This window comes from Capsicum annuum, chromosome 6, assembly GCF_002878395.1.
Source record: "Capsicum annuum cultivar UCD-10X-F1 chromosome 6, UCD10Xv1.1, whole genome shotgun sequence".
In the NCBI taxonomy this organism is placed as follows: domain Eukaryota; kingdom Viridiplantae; phylum Streptophyta; class Magnoliopsida; order Solanales; family Solanaceae; genus Capsicum; species Capsicum annuum.
The window spans coordinates 31,105,661-31,126,390 of NC_061116.1; positions in this window are offsets into that span (position 1 = coordinate 31,105,661).

Consider the following 20,730-nt stretch of genomic DNA (forward strand, 5'->3'; position numbering starts at 1 on the left):
CGATGATGTTAAGAAAGATGCAGAGGCTGATGAGGGCCCTACTGCTATGAGTTGATTGGCCGACTGTCATTAATGATGATGATGATGATAATAATAATTAAAATTAGAATTTATTTTTCTTTTAGCCTATGTATTTTAATTTTTCTATATCGGATCTATACCTAATGTATTTTATTTTTCGTTTAATGAAAAATTTATTTTTAGTCAACTTTGACTTTTTAATTCTTATTTAATTTTCATTCTGTCTATTTCTTCTAAATATACATGTTAATGTTAACATGTCGATGGTTGAAGGTAAGGAGCAATTTTGAATCCAGTAGCAATAATAATTTTGGCTTTTGAGTTCTTTTAACAGATAGACCATGTGTTGGAATAGATTGGTCATCTGTTGGGTTTTTATCAACAGATTATCCATCTGTTGCGACAGATTTGTCATCTGTTGGAGGAAAATATTCCAGTTTGATGGAACTGTGTTATGTTCTTCAAGCTAATGTCTATCTTTTGCCACAGATGGTTAATCTGTTGAGAATAATTATGGTCTGTTGTATTATTTGGTTCATGTTTTGCCTCTTTTTATTAATGTGCAAGTTATTAAAAAAGATATTTTATATATAATAAAGGATAACATTATGTTCACAACAATGAGTTAAATTTATAAAAGTCCACAAGAACAACAAAAGTTTCTGCAATTACAATGATCATGGTGGATTATGATCCGAGCATGTAGTTCTTTTGTAGCCAACGCGCTTACATATGGAGTACTTGTTTCTTCTTGATGAAAATGATTCTCTAACTCCATGCCTCATCTTATATGTCTTTCTTCCCGATTTGATAGTGGTTGGGTCAATATATGGAGGAGGTATTAATATCTCCAAAATCTCTACAAGAATAACTCAAGATTCTTCAGGAGGCAACGGAGTAATATGCCCACTATATGCCATTTCATATTTTTCCACAGAACATTATTAAGAGGAGTGCTCGTAAATTTTTGGTTCATATTTTGGGCCGTATTGAGCTCGAAGTACTGCCATGGCATGTGCACAGGGTATTTTGTCCAAGTTAAAAACTTTGTACGTACAAGATCTTATTTGAGATCGACCATGGCAACATCACCATGACCGGTGATACTGAATTTGTAATCTGCTATTTTATGAGATAATAACCTATTCCCCAAACTGATGTTTGTTGATATTATTTTTTCGATTTTGAGAACAAATTGGGTTCTTTTTAGGCCCTTGAACTGGACACGTTTTTTGTTAAAAAATCGGCCATACTTCTTATTTTATTAGTTCAAACATAGCCTTGATGGAAAATTTCCTTTCATCGCAAAATAATGAATTCACCGATTCAGCTATGTTTGATGTTATAATATTGTACCTATACAAAAGAATCACTTGGTATGACATCATACTAAACTTGTAACTCAAACAAAATATTAAATTCATAAGAATGTACCTATCTGTCGGAAAAAATGTCCGGCTCCATCTCTCAAAATCGACATGTACGAGAAGTTTTGCTACCTTGGGATTCACATTCGTTATTTGATTGAAATGGTCTAAAAACTCCTCTCTACTATATGCTTTAGCTTCTCTATAAAAAAGGGTCACGACCCTTTCGTTATGATAGTTGGTCCGAATATTCTCTCCAAGATGCCTGATGCAACAACCAAAGTAAGCTGAAGTGAATAAAATTGAACTCATCTTTGGAATACTTGGATGACTATCAAAAATAAAACACAACTCTTTGGTATCTTTGACGTAGCTTCGCAATTGTTCATAAAAAATCCATAAGAGACATTACATTCTTTGTTCGCTACACAAAAAAATGACAGAAAAGATGTGATTCTCCACATCCTGCACCACCACCGCTAACAGAACTCCATTATACCTGCTCCTCAAGAAGGTCCCGTCGATGGCTATGCGTTATCTCAAATATCGAAAACCTTGAATCCAAGCACCATAGGATACAAAAAAGTACTTGAACCTTTCATTTTTATCAACATGCAATGTCTTCTTACTTCCGGGATTTGTGGACTCAATTATGTAATGGTAGGCCTCCAGGACTACATACCCATACTTGTATGCCCCCCTAACCAAGTCCTTGTTAATCCCCATGGCCGTATATATCTTCCAATAACTGGCCAGGATACCCAATTTTGTAAGGAGTTGATTGGCCATAACCCTTGTTGAAGGGCCTTTACCATCGGGGAAACTACTCCTGAAATATTTACCAAGGACCTTTGTCGTGGTGTGAGGATTTTGGCCCGAGATGTGCTCCGAACCACATGTGTAATGCTTTTCGTATTTATGAATGAGGAATCTATCAGAACTGGCGTACTTCAATGTTCTCAATCACCACTTGCAGTTTGGATTAGCACATTTGAAGCAAACGACACTACTCGAATTAGTCACCTTCTTTATTCTGAAATATTTTTTCAAGCAACAAATAAACAAAGTGGTAGATAGTTCGTTCTTGTCCTTGAATGACATTCCAATAAAAAAGCCGGTCCCATCATCTTGAAGATTTCCAGATTGTGTCGATTGAGAAGAACTACCTATCGTATTGGTCGCATCAATGGGCGTAGGTGTTTGATCATCATCTGAAATATTCATGTCTAGATCATCCAACCTATCATCAAAGATGTATTGTTGTTCTTCTTCTTCTATATTTTGGCTCTCATTTTCTCTCATTTTTTCAACCACGTACAACTTTAACACCGGCCTAGATGAATCACTAAAATAAGCATGCAACCAAACCTGGTCGATTATCTTGAAAGGCAGTACCCTCTGATTTTCAAAAGAGTTGTACATGTAGCTAATGACGAGTTTTTTTGATTGACAATTTAGTCCACAATAACTGATGATTAAGTTCACAAAATCATCATACGAAACATTACTTTGGACTGTCATAGCTATCGTCTCTATTATTTCACCCTCGTTCCAACGTCATACATATCGATTGCTCTTCTTGATCCATTGACCATGACAATCCACCCCTATTATTATTGATTCCTCCATTAGTGGTACCTAAATAAATTTATTTGTTAAAAAAAGGTAATAGTGATTTTATAGTGCCATAAATGAATCCCAATAGATGTGTAATCAATCGCAATAGATTACTTACCTGTTGGGATTCATATTATGCTCCTGAAGCTGATTTCAACAAATGAGTCATCTGTTGTAACAGGTGAATCATATGTTGCAACAAACTATATATTTGTTGCAACAGATGAAGAGCCTATTGGGATTGATGTTACAGTACTGAGGTACCTTTAAAGCTGATTCTAATAAATGAGTGACATGTTACAACAGATAATGATCTGTTGGAATCGAGGCCAGGTTCTATTGCAACAGGTTACTAATATGTTGCAACAGATATTTACCATCTATTGGAATTGAGTTCAGGTTCTGTTGCAACAAATATTTACCCTGTTACTACAGACAACACGTCTGTTGGAATCGAGTTCAGGTTCTGTTGCAACAGGTTACTAATCTATTGCAATAGATTTTTTTCATTTTGCGCCAGATAACGACCCATATGTTCAATTCATGTTACGACACTATAGAACCATAAATATGAATCCAATATATGAGTCTTCCTTTGAAATAAATCTGTTTAAACAGATGGTTTTTATGTTGCATTCATGTTCGCATGCTATCTATTGTTTAAAAAACAACATAATAATAGATACCCAGATGACAAGTTCAACTAAAAATCATAATTTGACTTACCAAAGTCTCCTATGAAATAATGCCAAAGTGGAAAGTAATGTATGAAACAAAATTTGACCTAAGAAATTGATCAAATAGCAACAGTAGCGGTAACAACAACAACAACGACGACAATGGTCAACAAGAAGAAGATGAAGATGATAATGAAGTAGAAAATGATGATAATGAAGCAGAAGATGATGAATAAAGCAACAACAACAATGAACAACGAAAATCGCTAAGAGAGGGAAAACAACAATGGATGAGAAGAGACAAAAAGACGCCTTTTTCTCTCTATTTCCCGTTATATTAGGTAAACCTTTGAATCAAAGTATAAATTTAAAAACTTCTGGGCTATTCTCAAACTTTCTTAATCCATAATAAAGTAATTATCACCTTCACTCAATAATTAAGACTTGTGTCACCTACACCTCATTCTAAAACTCTTTTGTCACCTACAACTCAAAGCCCCGAGTATATAATTGTCCGTAAAATTAAGGGTCTAAAGTAAGTTATGCAAACAAGTTCAGAGGTGAAATGATGTATTTTATCTTTATAAAAAGTTAAAATAATTTATTTTTTTAATTCTTATTTATGTGATTAGTGGTCTGGATTTTCCATTTTATGTATTAAAAAAATGGGTAGGGAGTGTTTTCTTAAAATGGATCCTTTTCATTAACAGACTAACTTTCTGATGGTAACTCATTTAATTTTTTACTCTTTTTCAGTAATTCAATAAATATATATTCAATTTAAAAGCTCCAACCCGACGGACAACCTATATCAAGAAAGTAAATAACCACTACTACAAAATGCATTTATAGCTACAAAAAATCTAAGCTGTGAATTTAAAAACCATACCTATTATCTAGCAGTAGCTACAAAATTTAAATTCTCTAGCTATTTTTATATTCGTAAAATTTCATAGCCACAAAATTAAACTGATAAAGCTAATTTCTCATTTTTGCTACAATTGCTAACAATCATGATAATTGTTGCCTAAATAGCTACAACTTTGTTGTCATAGTAAAATTTTGTAACTGGTCATAATTTTTTGTGACACAAAAAATTTATTGTAGCAACAGTAACTTTTTAGCCACAATAAACTATTTGAGAAAAAATATTGTAGCTAAATCAAATATTTTGCTTCAAATTATAAAAAATTATGGCAATAGTTAAACGATATAGCCATATTTTTTTGTTATGATAAAATTTAGAAGCTAACTAGTATTCTTTGCTACAAATTGAAAGTTTTATAGTAATTAATAATATTTTAGCCACAAAATAATTTAAAATAAAATATTGTAGCTAAATAAATCTTTTTGATTCAAGTTATAAAAGAACTTGTTGCAATAGCTACATGATATAGTCATAGATTTCTTGATATGATGAAGTGTCGTGGCTAAAATTATTAACTTTTACCATGTGTTGGACTTGTTGTAGCAATAATGACCTTTTAATCATGAAAAATGTTATTTAAAACAACAAATAGCAGGGACTAAATATTTTTATTTTGAATATTAACAAATTATGGAAATAATTGACTTAGTATAATTGATAACCTTTTAGCCACAAAATATTTGAGATAAAATATTATAGCTAAATAAATCTTTTTGCTTCAAGTTATAAAAGAAATTGTTGCAATAACTAAGGTCATTCTGAAAAGCTGCCTGGTAATTGAAATTAGTGTAATTAGTAGCATAGTAATTACGCCGACATGTTTGTTTGTCACAGTGTAATTACAAATATACTATTTGATTGCACAAGTGTAACCACATGATTATATTAAATTTTTCAAATAAAAGTTAATTATCAAAAATTAAAAATCACTAATATTTACAAATAAGTGAAATTTTAAAGGATATTAACTTAGGTATTTAAGATATATTGCCTCTTGAAAATATATTAATTAACAAACATATGTTCTTAACTAATACTATAAGAAAATATAATTTATATATATTTTTTAAATTAATATATTTTAATAGGTTGATGATAAAGATTAAAAGTACATAATTTTTTAAGAACATCATGAAATGCATTTTTGACAAAAATATTAATATTATAAATATAACGTAATAAATTATCAAACATTTGACCAAAAAATAATATATATAATTCTAATTACTAAAACAATATGAAATGTCAAATTAATAATACAAAGCAAATAAATTGGAACCAAAAATATCACATAAGTTCAATTTTGAAAATGAAAAAGTTAACATAAAACTTACATAAAATTTCAACATAAAGTACATAAATACAACAATAACAAACCCAGTGTATTCACACATAGTGGGGTTTGGAGATGGTAAGATGTACGCAGTCCATACCACTACCTCCGATGAGGTAAAGAGGCTGTTTCCGATAGACCCCCAGCTCACGACATAACGTACATAAATATAATTGAAAAAAAAATAGAATAAAAATGTAAGTGTATAACCTTATTCTATGATGAATTTTACATTAATCTAAAAAAAAATTTAGAATAGTAACAGAATTATATTAAATGAAAGGAATAAATAACAAATAAATAGAAAAATAAATAATACTAACAATTGCATAAACTCACAAGAAGTAAATGTTGAGAAATGAGAAATAAGGAAATGAACTATAAATGTTGTAAAATAAAATTTATATTTTTAAAAAATAATATACTAATAAAAATAAAAAATTTAAAATAGTAGAAATAACATGTAAATCAAAATAAAAATAAAAATAAAAGAATAAAATTAAAAAGTAACCTTGTAATTACACCATGTAATTATCATCAATTCACAGTTCCTCCATAAGATTTGGAGAGTATAATTACCCCCTTATCAATTACACCCAATTACCTGCTAACCAAGTAATTACCTGATCAACTAATCATGTCAGATAGTGTAATTACACTTAGTTACAATAAATTCAATTTTCATGGTGATTTTTCAAATAGGCCTTAAATGATAAAGTCGTAGTAGCTTTGATACGATGAAGTTTGAGACTAAAATTATCTTTATTGTAGCAATAGTGGCCTTTTAATCATGAAAAATATTATTTCAAACAGAAAATTGCAATGAAATAAATATTTTTGTTTGAATATTAAAAAAATTATGGCAATAACTGAATTAATAATAACTATATAGTAATACATGAAAAAATAATTTAGAATTATTATTGTAATAAATTTTGTAGCTAATAATTATTTTATATTCCGAACTAAAATTTGTTACAACAATACTAATCTAGTGTATTTAGAGGTATGGATCGTTCAATTCGATTCAATTTTAAATGACTACTTATCAATTTTAAATATAATTTAAATAAATAGGTGATCCATCTAATTAATGTTAATTAATTAATTATATCAAACTTAATTATAACTTCACCAAGTCTCACTGAAGCTTCATCCTAATCAAGAGCTTCCAAAAATGTTATTTTGATTCAGATTAAACATGTTCCATCAAAACAATATATTTGTCGATCTAATGTATTGATCGTTTGAGTTAATTCAATGATACAACTTGCAAGTCCTTAACTACAACTTAAATACATACTTGATCATGTCAAATTTAGGAAAACTTTCAGTTATTCTCATTCATATTTTATCCAACCTAAGTGTTTTCAAAATTGTTATTTAACTTGAACATGATTTGTTGAGATAATATTTTTAAAAATTTACTTTAATTAAAATTTTTATTATTCGACTTGGTCCAATTTTATAGAATCTCACTTGTCAGTTTTAAATTAGTATGGGCGCAATATTAGTTCATGAATTTATTTATTTTGAGTACTGTAGGTTAAGTATTTTTTAAATTATTTATTTAAAGTAAGTTTATATATATATATATATATATATATATATATATAAGTTACTTTAGAAATTTTTATTTTTATATTTAAAATAAGTTATTTAAATATCCGTAATTGAATTTTTCTTGCACCAATTATCAATTTTTGTAAGGGAATGTGTTATAAACTAAAGTGCGTAGTTTACGTGGGTTCCACAATATCGGCGAAATTATTTGTATCCTTTTTTCTACTCCCTCTGTCTCAAGTTATGTGACACTTTTCGGATTAACTATAATTTTTTCATATGTCTTTTAAGCTAAAAATATTAATTCAAATTCGTATTTTTTTAAAAAATCAAATTCAAATAATCAAATGTTGTTGAAGTTAGGGGTGTGTAAAAATCGAACCGAACGATAAATCGAACCGATAAAAATGCTATTGGGTTATTGGTATTAGGTTATTGGGTTAATGGTTTTATAAAAAAAATTATTGGGTAAACAGTTCGGTTTCGGTTTTAGCTTATTGGGTTATCGGTTAAACCGATAACCCAATAAGGATACACTAAGTTATTGTTTTATCCTTATTCATGTTTATAATATATATATATATATATATATATATATATATATATATATATATTATATGCACTACTTATTCATAATTCAGTGATTCACAAAGTATTAACCTATTCAAGGCAACAAAGGCACAATATAAAGCTCGAGTATTATCGTATTGAAAAGCTTGAAGCATTTAATAGTTTTCAACAATTAGGATTCAGTTTTTTTCTGAACTAACATTCAGTTCAAGTTTGAAGATTCTTGTAAACTAAAATATTTTGCGTAGGATTTTGGCGGTAACTAAGATTTCATTTTTTTATGTTAGTTGTTACTATTTTTATTTTATGAGTATTTTCTTATTGGTTAAACCAAAAATCGAACCATTAAGGACCAAAAATCGATAAACCAAAATCGATAAGAAAATATCTTATTGGTTGGTTATTGATTTTACATATTTAAAAATCAAAAATCGTTAAACCGAACCAATAAGATATAAAACCGAACCGAACCGACCGATGCACACCCCTAGTTGAGGTATGACTCTGCCATACTAAAACATTTTAATACGAATTTGAATTTACGTTATTAATATAAGAAAAATTGAATTGATATTTGTTTATTTGAAATTTCTATCTTAAAATAATTTTCAAACTTGAATTTATAGTAACTAACTATTGTCATCACAATATTATTTTTCTTCTCTAATTTTGTACAGATAAATTTTCTGATATTAATAATTTTATTTTATTATATAGTTTTCTATTTTAAACTTGATATGTTATTTCATATAAATCATTCTAAAATCATATACAATCTAGTATAGTATAAGAAGAGTAGAGACTTTATCCTTACCTTAGAAATATAGAAAATCATTTAAATTCAAATACATATAATTATTTTTTTGAGTTAGTATGTTTTAGAGTAATTTGAAAGTATAAATTAAATTAAGAATAATCATAAATTCAACTAAACATTATAAGTTACAAAAATTTTAAAATAAGAAAAAAGATAACAAAATTAACGATATCATGAAGGACCAAAAAAGTTGAAAAGGAATATATATTTTGAAATAATATTTATTTTAAATAAAATAGTTAAATTTTTCTGAGATAATTAAATTAACGTTAGACCAAAAAAGTTAAAAGAAATATATATTTTGAAATAATATTTATTTCAAATAAAATAATTAAATTTTTTCATTAAGTTGAACTAAAGTATATATTGATTATTATTTCATTAGAGAAAATTTGTTAGTATTAATAATATAATTTGTAAAAAAAATAAAATCATAGAGTACTAAGGCAAATGAAACGAAAAGGGCTAAACAACAAAATTCTTAAACATCTACCAAACAAATAAAAAGTAAAAAAATCTCAAACTTTAATCTTTCTCCACACTCTAACCGTGGCCCCCTCCCTTTCCATTTAAAACCAAACCCCAAAATCTTCCCACCCAAAAAATTAAAAATTAGAAAACCCTGAAATTTCCCTCTAAAATTTTAAAACCTAATCAAATAATCCTCTGTCTCAAATTACTCGTCCCAAATTTCCTAATTTGATTTCTTATTTTACTTGTCTTTTTTCATTAATCAAGAAAAGATATTTTTTTGTCATATTTTACCCTTTACATTAATTACTTTTTCTTTAAATTAAAGTATAAACATCATTTAATAGGGGTACTATGGTAAATTAGGCATGTTATTAATTATTTTTCTTAATCAATGTGTCATCTTAATTTAGGATGGAGGGAGTAACATATTCCTCCTACCACTTTAAATACCTAGATCCCTTTCCCCTCTCTCCATTTCTTTCTTTTCTTCGCCCCCTCCCCTTTCCGACTCTCAACCTTGCTTATATTAGTTTTTGGTTCTATTTGAATTTTTATTTGTAATATTTTGCTTATCAATTTTTTATTTTTGTAGGTTTCACAACATGAAATTCTTCAAGTAGATGAGGTAAATGTAAGTATTGCATTGGATTATATATATATTTTGTTAATATAATGATAACTTTTTTATATGCATAAGTTCTAATAAGTAGTACTAAAATTTGATATTTTTTACTTGTGAGATTATATTGAGTAAGTTATTATTGTTGTATTGACATTAGAGATCTATATCTACAGATTTTAAGTTGCTTTGCACTTTTTTTGTTTTTATTTGTTAAAATTTTAGTAAAAGACTGATATAATACATATAAATTTTTGCTCCTTGAAATTTTATATATACATACACACTTACATATATAATTAGTTGGTCTTGATTTTCTTGGTGCTAAGATATTTTATCATTATTGATAGCATATTAATGGAAAAAGAGCAGATAAATACAAATTAGGTCGGATGTTGATCAAGTTAAGGTGCACTTGAAGACCTTGGAAGGAGAGATAGAGGAAGACTATCCTGCTTTGAACTAAAACAAGATTGTGTCTGAAAAGAATTATATATTAAAATTGTAAAGCACAATTATATGTAACTTGATAATTGTTTTTGAATCTCAAAAATGAATTCGTAACTACTTTATGTAACTTCTATGACGAACAAAGCTAGTGAAAAATTCTTTAATGTTGTAATATAAAGACCGAATAATAAAATTTATTAAAAGAAAAGAAAGAAAAATAGAAAGATATCCAAATATATGTATAAGGAAGAGAATAGAAAAAGTAATTTAAAAGTAGTTTATTGATTGTGTTCTTTTACACGTGAAGTAAGGGGTATTATATAGGCATTAAATGCCTTGGAGAAATAGGAAATCAACAGTAAACCTTGGAGAAATATACAATCTACAATAAGTGGTCCCACATGAGAAACCACTTGTTCTTTCACAGCACCCCCCTCGGATTCCCATGTACAAAAAAAAGAATATGCCATACATAGTTGTTCGTAATACGCATTGTTTGCTGCCTAATTAAAAATCTTACCAAGAAAATCTAGGGGGATAAAACCTTGGTTAAGGAAAAAAGAGTGCAGTGCGTATTTACACCCCCTGATAAAAGCATTACTTAATATCTAAGAGACGCCGCATCCCAATCTTGTATCTCAACTTCTCAAAGATTGATGTTGGCAATGTTTTAGTGAACATATTAGCTAGATTATCGCTTGAACGAACTTGTTGAACATCTATTTCACCCTCTTTTGAAGATTATGAGTAAAGAATAGTTTTGGTGAAATGTGTTTTGTTCTGTCTCCTTTGATGTATCCTCTTCTTAATTGAGCTATGCATGCGGCATTGTCTTCATACAATATTGTTGGAATATTCTTTTTCAAAGTAAGACCATATGTTTCCTGGATGTGTTGAGTTATTGACCTCAACCAGACGCATTCTCAACTTGTTTCATGAATGGCTATTATCTCTGCATGATTTGAAGATGTAGCAATTATGATTTATTTTATTGAATGCCATGATATAGCTGTACCTCCACATATAAGCAAATAACTCGTCTGAGATCGACCTTTATATGGGTCAGACAAATGTCCTGCATCTGCATAACCAATTAATTGTGAATTGTATTTATTTGAATAAAATAGTCCCATATCAATAGTTCCTCAAAGGTATCTGAATATATGCTTAATACCATTCCAATGTCTTCGTGTTGGGGAAGAACTAAATCTTGCTAATAAATTTACAGTAAGAGATATATCTAGTCATGAGTTACTAGCAAGATACATTAATGCCCCAATTGCTCTAAGATATGGTATTTCAGCACCAACAAGTTCTTCATCATTTTCATGAGGTCGAAATGGATTTTTGTCAATATCAAGTGATTGCACAATCATCGGGGTACTTAATGAATGTGCTTTATCCATATAAAATTTCTTTAAAATATTTTCAGTTTATGTGGATTGATGGACAAAAGTTTCATTCGTAAAATATTTAATTTGTAGACCAAGACAAAATTTTCTCTTTCCGAGGTCTTTCATTTCAAATTTCTTTTTCAAACATTCTACTGTCTTTGGAAGCTCTTCAGGAGTTCCAATGATATTCAAGTCATCAACATATACAACTATTATGATAAATTCATACCCAAACCTTTTAATAAAGATACAAGGACAGATTGGGTCATTTTTATACCCTTCTTTTAATAGGTATTCGCTAAGGCGATTATACCATATGCGTCCTGATTGTTTTAATCCGTATAATAATTTCTAAAGCTTGATTGAACAATTTTCTCAAGAATTTTTATACGCATCAGGCATTTTGAATCCTTCAAAAATTTTCATATAAATATCACTATCTAATGAGCCATATAAATAGGTTGACGTCCATCAGATGCATATTAAGTTTTTCACAAATTGCTAAATTAATAAGATACCTGAAGGTGATTGGATCCACCACCAGAGAATATATTTCCATTTAATTAATGCCAGGTCTTTGCGAAAATTTCTGTTCCAAAAGTCGTGCTTTATATCTTACAACTTTATTTTTATTATTTTGTTTTCACACAAAAACCCATTTGTACCCCACTGGCTTTATACCTTCAGGTGTTTGGACTATAGGTCCAAAAATTTCGCGCTTTTCAAGCGAAGCCAATTCAATCTTGATTGTATCTTTCTATTTTGGCCAATCATTTCTCTGTCTACATTCTTTGACAAATTCTGATTCAAGATCCTCATCTTGTTGCATTATTTCATTTGCAACATTATAAGCAAACATATTGTCGACAATTATATCATTTCGATTCCATATTTTTCTTGATGAGACATAACAGACTGAGATCTCTCTATTTTTATTATTTTTAGGTACCTGCACCTTTTCTGAGGTTTTATCAATTGTTATGTCTTGTTGCTCTCCTTGAGTATAGCATTTTCCATATTATGATTATTTTGATCATTTGCTCCTCTTCTTTTTCGAGGATTTTTATCTTTGAAATCGATTGGTATACCATGTTTTGAGTATAGTTTAGACTCATTTGTAGTAGGCAATTGTCCTACTGGGACATCAACTCGAATGGGAGCATTAGCAACTATGATGTGAGATTTTGTAACTCTTGATAGGTCAATGAATGCATTTGACAGCTGATTTACAATATTTTGCAAATGAATTATCTTTTGAACTTCTAGTTCACATTTACTTGTACGAGGATCTAAGTGAGATAATGATAATGCATTCTAGTATATTTTCTTTTTCAATTGCTTATTTTCTCCCCTAATGTTAGATATATTATTTCATCAAAATGACAATCAACAAATCTTGTCGTAAATAAATCTCCAGTCATAGGTTTCAAATATTTTATAATAGAAAGAGATTCATACCCAACATATATTTTCAATCTTCTTTGAGTACCCATTTTTGTGCGTTGTGGTGAAGCAATTGAAATATATACCGCACATCCAAAAACTTTTAGATGGAAAATATTTGATTCTTGATCAAAAATCAATTGTAATGGGGAGACTTTATGATAACTTGTGGGTCTTATCCGCACAAGAGCTGTTGTATGCAAAATAGCATGACCCCATATCAAAATGGAAAGTTTTGTTCTCATAAGCATTGATCTAGAAATTAATTAGAGGCGTTTAATCAATGATTCTACTAGACCATTTTGAGTATGAACGTGTGCAATCGGATGTTCAATTGTTATTACAGTTGATACAAAATAATCATTAAAAGCATGGGATGTAAATTCACCCGCATTATCAAGAGGAATTGTCTTTATTGTATAATCTGGAAATTGTGCTCTTAACTTTATTATTTGAGCAAGCAATCTCGTAAATGCCAAATTACGAGTTGATAATAAACATACATGTGACCATCTTGTAGATACATCTATTAAAATCATATAGTACTTAAATGGTCCACATGGAGGGTGAATGGGCCTACATATATCACCCTGTATACTTTCTAGAAATGCAGGGGATTCAATTTCCACTTTAATTATTGATGGTCTAGTAATTAATTTGCCTTGAGAACATGCAGCACAAGAAAATTCTATAAATTGAAGAATCTTCTGGTTCTTCAATGAGTGTCCATATGAATTCTTAATTATTTTACGCATCATATTAGAACCGGGATGGCCCAACCGGTCATGCCAAATAATAAAATTATTTAAATTATTTAACTTCTGATTTACTATGGCATGTGTTTCACCAGTGCTAATACTTGTGTAGTATAAGACGGAAGAAAGAGCGGGTAATTTTGTAAGTATATATTTGTTACCTGACATTATTGTAGTAATATAAAGATATTCAATCTTTTCATCATTGTAGTCTCAATATGATAACCATTTTGACGAATGTCTTTGAAACTTAATAAGTTTCTTTTAGACTTACTACAATATAATGCTTCATCATTTATCAAATTTGTTACTACGGTAAGTAATAAGTTATCTTTTTCGGAGCCTTCAATTAATCTTGTACTACCAGATATAGTATTAACATTGGCTTCTTTCATCAGTAAATAAGAGAAATATTTCTTATCTTTTAAAATAATATGTGTGGTAGCACTATCTATTAGACATATATCATTGTAATTGATTTTGGATCCAACTGATGATTAGGGAATTTCCATATTCTTCAAAAAGAAAAGCATACTATAAGAAATTTGAAAAACTAACATAAGAAATTACATTAGAAATGTAGAAGTTAGAAATACATAGTATATTAATAAAATAGAAAAAAACATAATTGCAAACAAAAGAAAATAATAACTTTCTTTATATTTTATTCTACAACAAGGTAATTAGTTCTTCAATCAATATGCTCATAGAAATCTTCATCTCTCAAATGAGTAATATCTGAGAGACCCTTAAAGTCATCATCTTTGTAAGCAAGGTTTGCCTCAATATCATTATATGTATTTGATGGAGCTGCTTCATCATCGTCACCTCTAAAGGTCAAGTGCACTTCCACATCATTTTCTTTTCTTTTAAGGAAAGCTTGATAAAGTTTGACAAAATAATCAGGCGTACGACAAACACGTGCCCAATGACCTTTCAAACCACATCGGTGACAAACATTAACTTTACCCTTTGAAGGATTATTTTGAGAACCTTTATTGTTCTCATGTTTATTTCCACCATTATGACTGTAATTATTTCATCATATGCCACGTCCTCGCCCACATCCATGACCATGGCCTTGACCACGATCGCGATAATAATTTTACCTTATTTCAGGCTGATCATTTACTGCTACAACATTTTCTTCAGAGAATGGAATAGATCCAGTGGGATGAGCTTTATGATTTCTCATTAACAAAGTATTATTATGCTCTGCCACAAGTAGGCATGTAATCAATTCAGAATATTTTTTTAAATCCCTTTTCATGATGTTGTTGTTGTAGCAATACATTAGAAGCGTGAAAAGTGGAAAAAGTTTTCTCTAGTAAGTCCTCATCAGTGATGGTTTCTCCACATAATCTTAATATTGAACGTACTTTATGAATAGCAGAATTATACTCAACTACGATTTTAAAATCTTGAAATCGAAGGTGTATCCAATCATATTTAGCTTTCGATAATACCATCAATTTTAGGTGGTGATATCGGTCCTTCAAGTTGGTCCATATTTTAAGTGGATCTTTCATAGTTAAATATTCAGTTTTTAATCCTTCGTAGAGGTGATGACGAAGAAAAATCATAGATTTTATCTTATCTTAACTTAATGCATTATTTTCTTGTTTGATAATATCCCCAAGACCTCTAGCGTCAAAGTGAATTTCAGTATCAAGGATCCATGATAAATAATTCTTTCCGGTAATGTCGAGTGCCACAAACTCAAGTTTCGACAAATTTGACATAGTGAAACTATTATAAAAAGTTTAATAAGTTAGATATAATGATATTTTCAAGAATAAAATAATCAGCTCAAATAAATTTAAATAGAATCATATATTGTTAATAGATTATTATCAAAAGTTGGTTTCCTTTAGCAATATATATATATATATATATATATATATATATATATTGTGTGTGTTTAGAATCTGAAAATAAATAATTACGTAATAAATACGTATCTTATAAGGGATCTAGTGCTGATAAAGTGTTGTAATATAAAGACCGAATAATAAAACTTATTAAAAGAAAAGAAAGAGAAATAGAAAGATATTCAAATATATGTATAAGAAGAGAATAGAAAAAGTAATTTAGAAGTAGTTTATTGATTGTGTTCTTTTACATGTGAAGTAAGGGATATTATATAGGCATTAAATGCCTTAGAGAAATAGGCAATCAACAGTAAGCCTTGAAAAAAATATACAATCTACAGTAAGTGGTCCCACATGGGAAACCACTTGTACTTTCATAACATTTAATTTGTAATATGTAATTGTTGATTTTTTAGTCATATCAAGAAATTCTTTGATTCTTTTATTAATAATGCTTATGGTTGAATTCTTCAATTTATAGCGATGAATGTTGTAGTTTACCCACAACCTATATATTATTTAAAAAATATGACTATTCATTTTCACTTTTAATACAAAAAATAATTAGTTATAATCTATGTATTTCGCAGAAAAAAGAATGAACTTTTAGCCATTTATAAAAATATTTGTGGCAAAAATTTCGTTTATAGCTACAGATATTCTAATTCGTAAATAAATAAATATTATCATTAGGAAATTAAAATATAAAATAACCATGATTTTTTAATTTTCATAGAAAATAAATCTCGTCTTTTGCCACAATAGAATATATTGTGGCTATATAGAAAAAATGCTATAGATTTTATTTATCATGGAAACAAGGTAAAACTTTTTGCTACAAGTATATATTTCGTAGCAAGAACTTTTTACTATCACAACTACAACGCAATATCTTTTGTAGCTGTAAGTTTTAGTCCTTAGCCACTAACCATGTAAAGTCTATTGCTAAATTTTAGTTACGCCGCTTCTTGCTACGAATGTTACGGAAGAAAAAATTATGGCTAAAGTGTTTAGCCACGAAAATTTTCATATTTAGCTACGAGGTATTCTATAGCTATACATATCTAATTTTGTAGTGAACCCTTAAGGGTCGGTTGGTAGAGTGAATTAAGAAAAATAATACATGCATTAATTTTTTGTACTATTAATACATTGTTTGATACTATTTTTCAGACTATGTATAACTAATACATTAGTTATACACTCTATTTTGTATTAAAGCATGTTTTAGGGATCGTTTGTTAGGATGTATAGGGTTGTACAAAACATGATGTATTAATAATACAAGTATTAGTTATGCTTGCATTAATTATGATGAGATTGTTTCTTATGCAGTGTTTGCTTTTATGTATTAAAAATAACTTTCATTGTATATTTTTAAATAAAAAATTATTCATAAAAATACCCTCCACAAATATAATGAAAATGATGTGGAAAAAATTTAGAGGAGTTATATTGTGTCTTTACCCATGTTAATGCATGCATTAAAGTCCATTGCATTGCTAATACCAAGATTTTTCCATGTATTAGTTATACATAACATAATACACAATAGAGTGTATAACTAATGTTTGCATTAGTTCACTATAAAAAAAATGCCAAAATTTCGGGGGTTAACTTTGCATATTGTGGGAGTCAATAACCCCCGCTATTCGTTGTAGCGAAAATTCCCCAAACCCCTATAGAATGGGGTGCAACAATTGATGTTACGAGAGTTTTTTTATCAACCCCAGGTGTAATACCCCAAAAAATCCAAAAATATTAGCGCCACATTTCAAGCTCATGCATATTAAATCATGGTTCTTTTATAGTTTTATGAGCAAGTTACATGTATATTAAGTCTTCAAATAACTCCCAGCTATCAGACGAATCAAAACATTCCTTACCGATTGAATTCTTGGGAAGGATATTGCTATAGTCAACTTCAAATGAGAATATCTCTCGTTATACTACAAATTTTTGAACTCATGACCTACCAAAAGATAGATAATTTAATTATCCTTTCAAAGATACCAATTTTTCCTAAATCCAATATCGGACCAAGGAGGTATGCCCATTTTACTCCAGCATGTCAGGCTGGGAAACTGAGTGACGATATCCATGAAAAGCTGTCTTGCCCATGAAGGCCTATCACCAATATCGTCAGCCCTGGACAGATTTCCACCCCCAGTGACGACATTTTGTGACAATCCGTCATGCCCGTGATGGCCTATCACCAATGTCATCAACCTTAACCAGAAAACCAAGATTTCACCTTTTTGTGACGATAATTCGTGACGACCTATCACCAGTATGATGGCTTGTCATGAATGTCGTCAGCTATTTTTTTCCAGCAATTGAGGGACGTTTTTGCAAGGGAATTTTGGTCTTTTCCTTCACTTGACATGACTTATAACCCTTAAGGAGCGTATTATCTTTCATTCTCTTTAGTTAAACATTTCAAAAAGCTCTCTCATACACTCTCAACCACAAGATTAGGGTTTTCTCTCAAGATTATCTCCTCAAGAATAAGAACATTCTCTCCCAAAGAGGTTAATCCCTAGTTTAGAAAAATCATGAACAAGCCTACGGATTTCTTGAAGAACCTTCAAGAAATATTAAATCTCTTTCAAGATCAAGCTTTAAGGTATGCGTAGTATTCATCCATGGGTCCCTTTCATCCATGGAGCTCAAGAATCATGTTTGAAATTATAAATTGTGATTTCCTTATTGTGTTATGGCTATAATCATGTTGATGATTATTGTTTGGATTCAAGGTTGTATCTTGATGTATTTTTCATGAAGCATGTGAGTAGGTTAGTTGAAACCCATGAATTTTGGATGGATTAAGATTATCAAATTGATAAGTACACCTATGCCGAAAGTTGTGCATGTAAGGTGTTTGATAAAATACCAAGAATGATAAAATCCATGTTTTTATGACTTAATAGTGCTTAAATGACAAGCCCATGTTCTATTCTTTATGATTTCACATGAACTCCATGTTATTGTTGTGATATGGAATGAGCATGATATTGAAGTAACGCGAGTATATACATGTTGTGCGCATTCCGTTCCATGTATAAGATGTTGAGAATCAAGTGTAGTATGAAATCCCCTACTTATGATATTGTGAATTGTGGACTCTATTCTTATGATCAAGTCAGTCATGTGTGTCAGTTTTCTTCCATCGAGTCCTGGGGGTACTTGTACCCGAAATAATATAGTTGTGTGCCTAGTGCCATGTCATGTTATCACGATACTCTCAGTTAAGCCATGGTCTATAGAATTCAGTTAGTCATGTAACTAAAAAAAACTCAAAAATATCAGCAATCTCAGTAGTTCAGTAACCTCAGTACTCAGTAATCTCAGTAAAAAAAGTATACCTAGAAATCTCAGTAATTTCAGTACTCTCAGTCAGTCCTCAGAACTCAGTACGTTCCTTCAGTCAAGGAAACTCAGTAACCTTAGTTTAGCTCCTCTAAACAATACCACTAGTATCAGTTCAGTTAATCACTATAAGTTCAGTTTAGTTATTCAGTTTAGCTCAGTTATCCAGTTCAGTGTTTTTCAAATAGGAGTAGGATTCAGCACCGAGTGAGCCTAGGTATGGGGACTCAACCGCTAGAAAGGATGGGATCCTTAGAAATAATCCCTAAGTTCCAGAACTACATAGCCAGTGTAGGTACGAGATGTCACCTGTTAGATAGGACTAACATACTTAGGGGTCACCCATTAGCACATTTATATGTATAAGACTGATCCCAGGAGTCATCCGCTAGATTAGGACTGACTTTGCAGCAGTTGTCTTTACTGGTGGCGCGGTACTGACACCCTTCCAGTTAGGGCAGAGATTGGACCCCAGTCAGCTTAGTATGGGGCATGTCGGTTAGATGAATACATCCCATAGTTTCAATTACAGATTCAGGACTGTCTGATACAGTCAACTCAGTTTAGTAGTACAAATTCAGTACTGTTAGAGATAGTTAATCCTTATCATTATATATAGACTTCAAGATCACCCATTAGAAAGGACTGATCTTAACTATAGTTAATCAGTGTCAGAATCATCAGATTTAAAGATCACTCGCTAGATAAGACTGATCTCAAATTCAGTTACTCCATATAGAACGTAACTCAGATAGTTCTATCAGAACTTAGACTGTTAAATACAGTTGCTCAGTATCAGTTACATTGATCTTGTAGATCATCACAGTTATATCAGTTATGTCAGTTGTTATAGCTTATGTTATCGGTATTCAGTTTCAAGACTGTTAGACATAGTCAATCAGACTAGTTCTTTATAATTTGAACTGTTAAAAATAGTCATTCATCTATTCAGTATCTCAGTATCAGTAAAGTCATGTCATCAGTATTCAGACTCAGTAGTCAGTATCACCACAAGTTCAGTTATAGTTTTTTATACATGTATGTATTCTCATATTCATATTAGTCAGCATTGTTCATGCATATAACCCTTTGCATTTAGCCTACCTCACTCATATACTCAGTACATTCAGAGTACTGACGCATTTGCACTATGGTGCTTTCTCTTATGTTACACCATAGGTTCAGAGGTACGTGTTCCAGATCAGCAGTAGCATTTCAGTTGCAGAGTTGCAGTGAGTCCTCGTCCATTCAAGAATGGTATTATTTTATTTTATTTATTATTTCAGTTCAATTTTGCCAGATGGAATTAGTTGGAGACATGTTCCTTTAACTCGTTACTCATGCAGTATTTAGAGTATTTCAGATTTAGTTCAGATTTGATTCAGACTTCAGTTATTTTTGGGTATTTTCCACCCATATGGATATTACGTTTGTCAGATATTTTATTCAGTTAAACCTTATG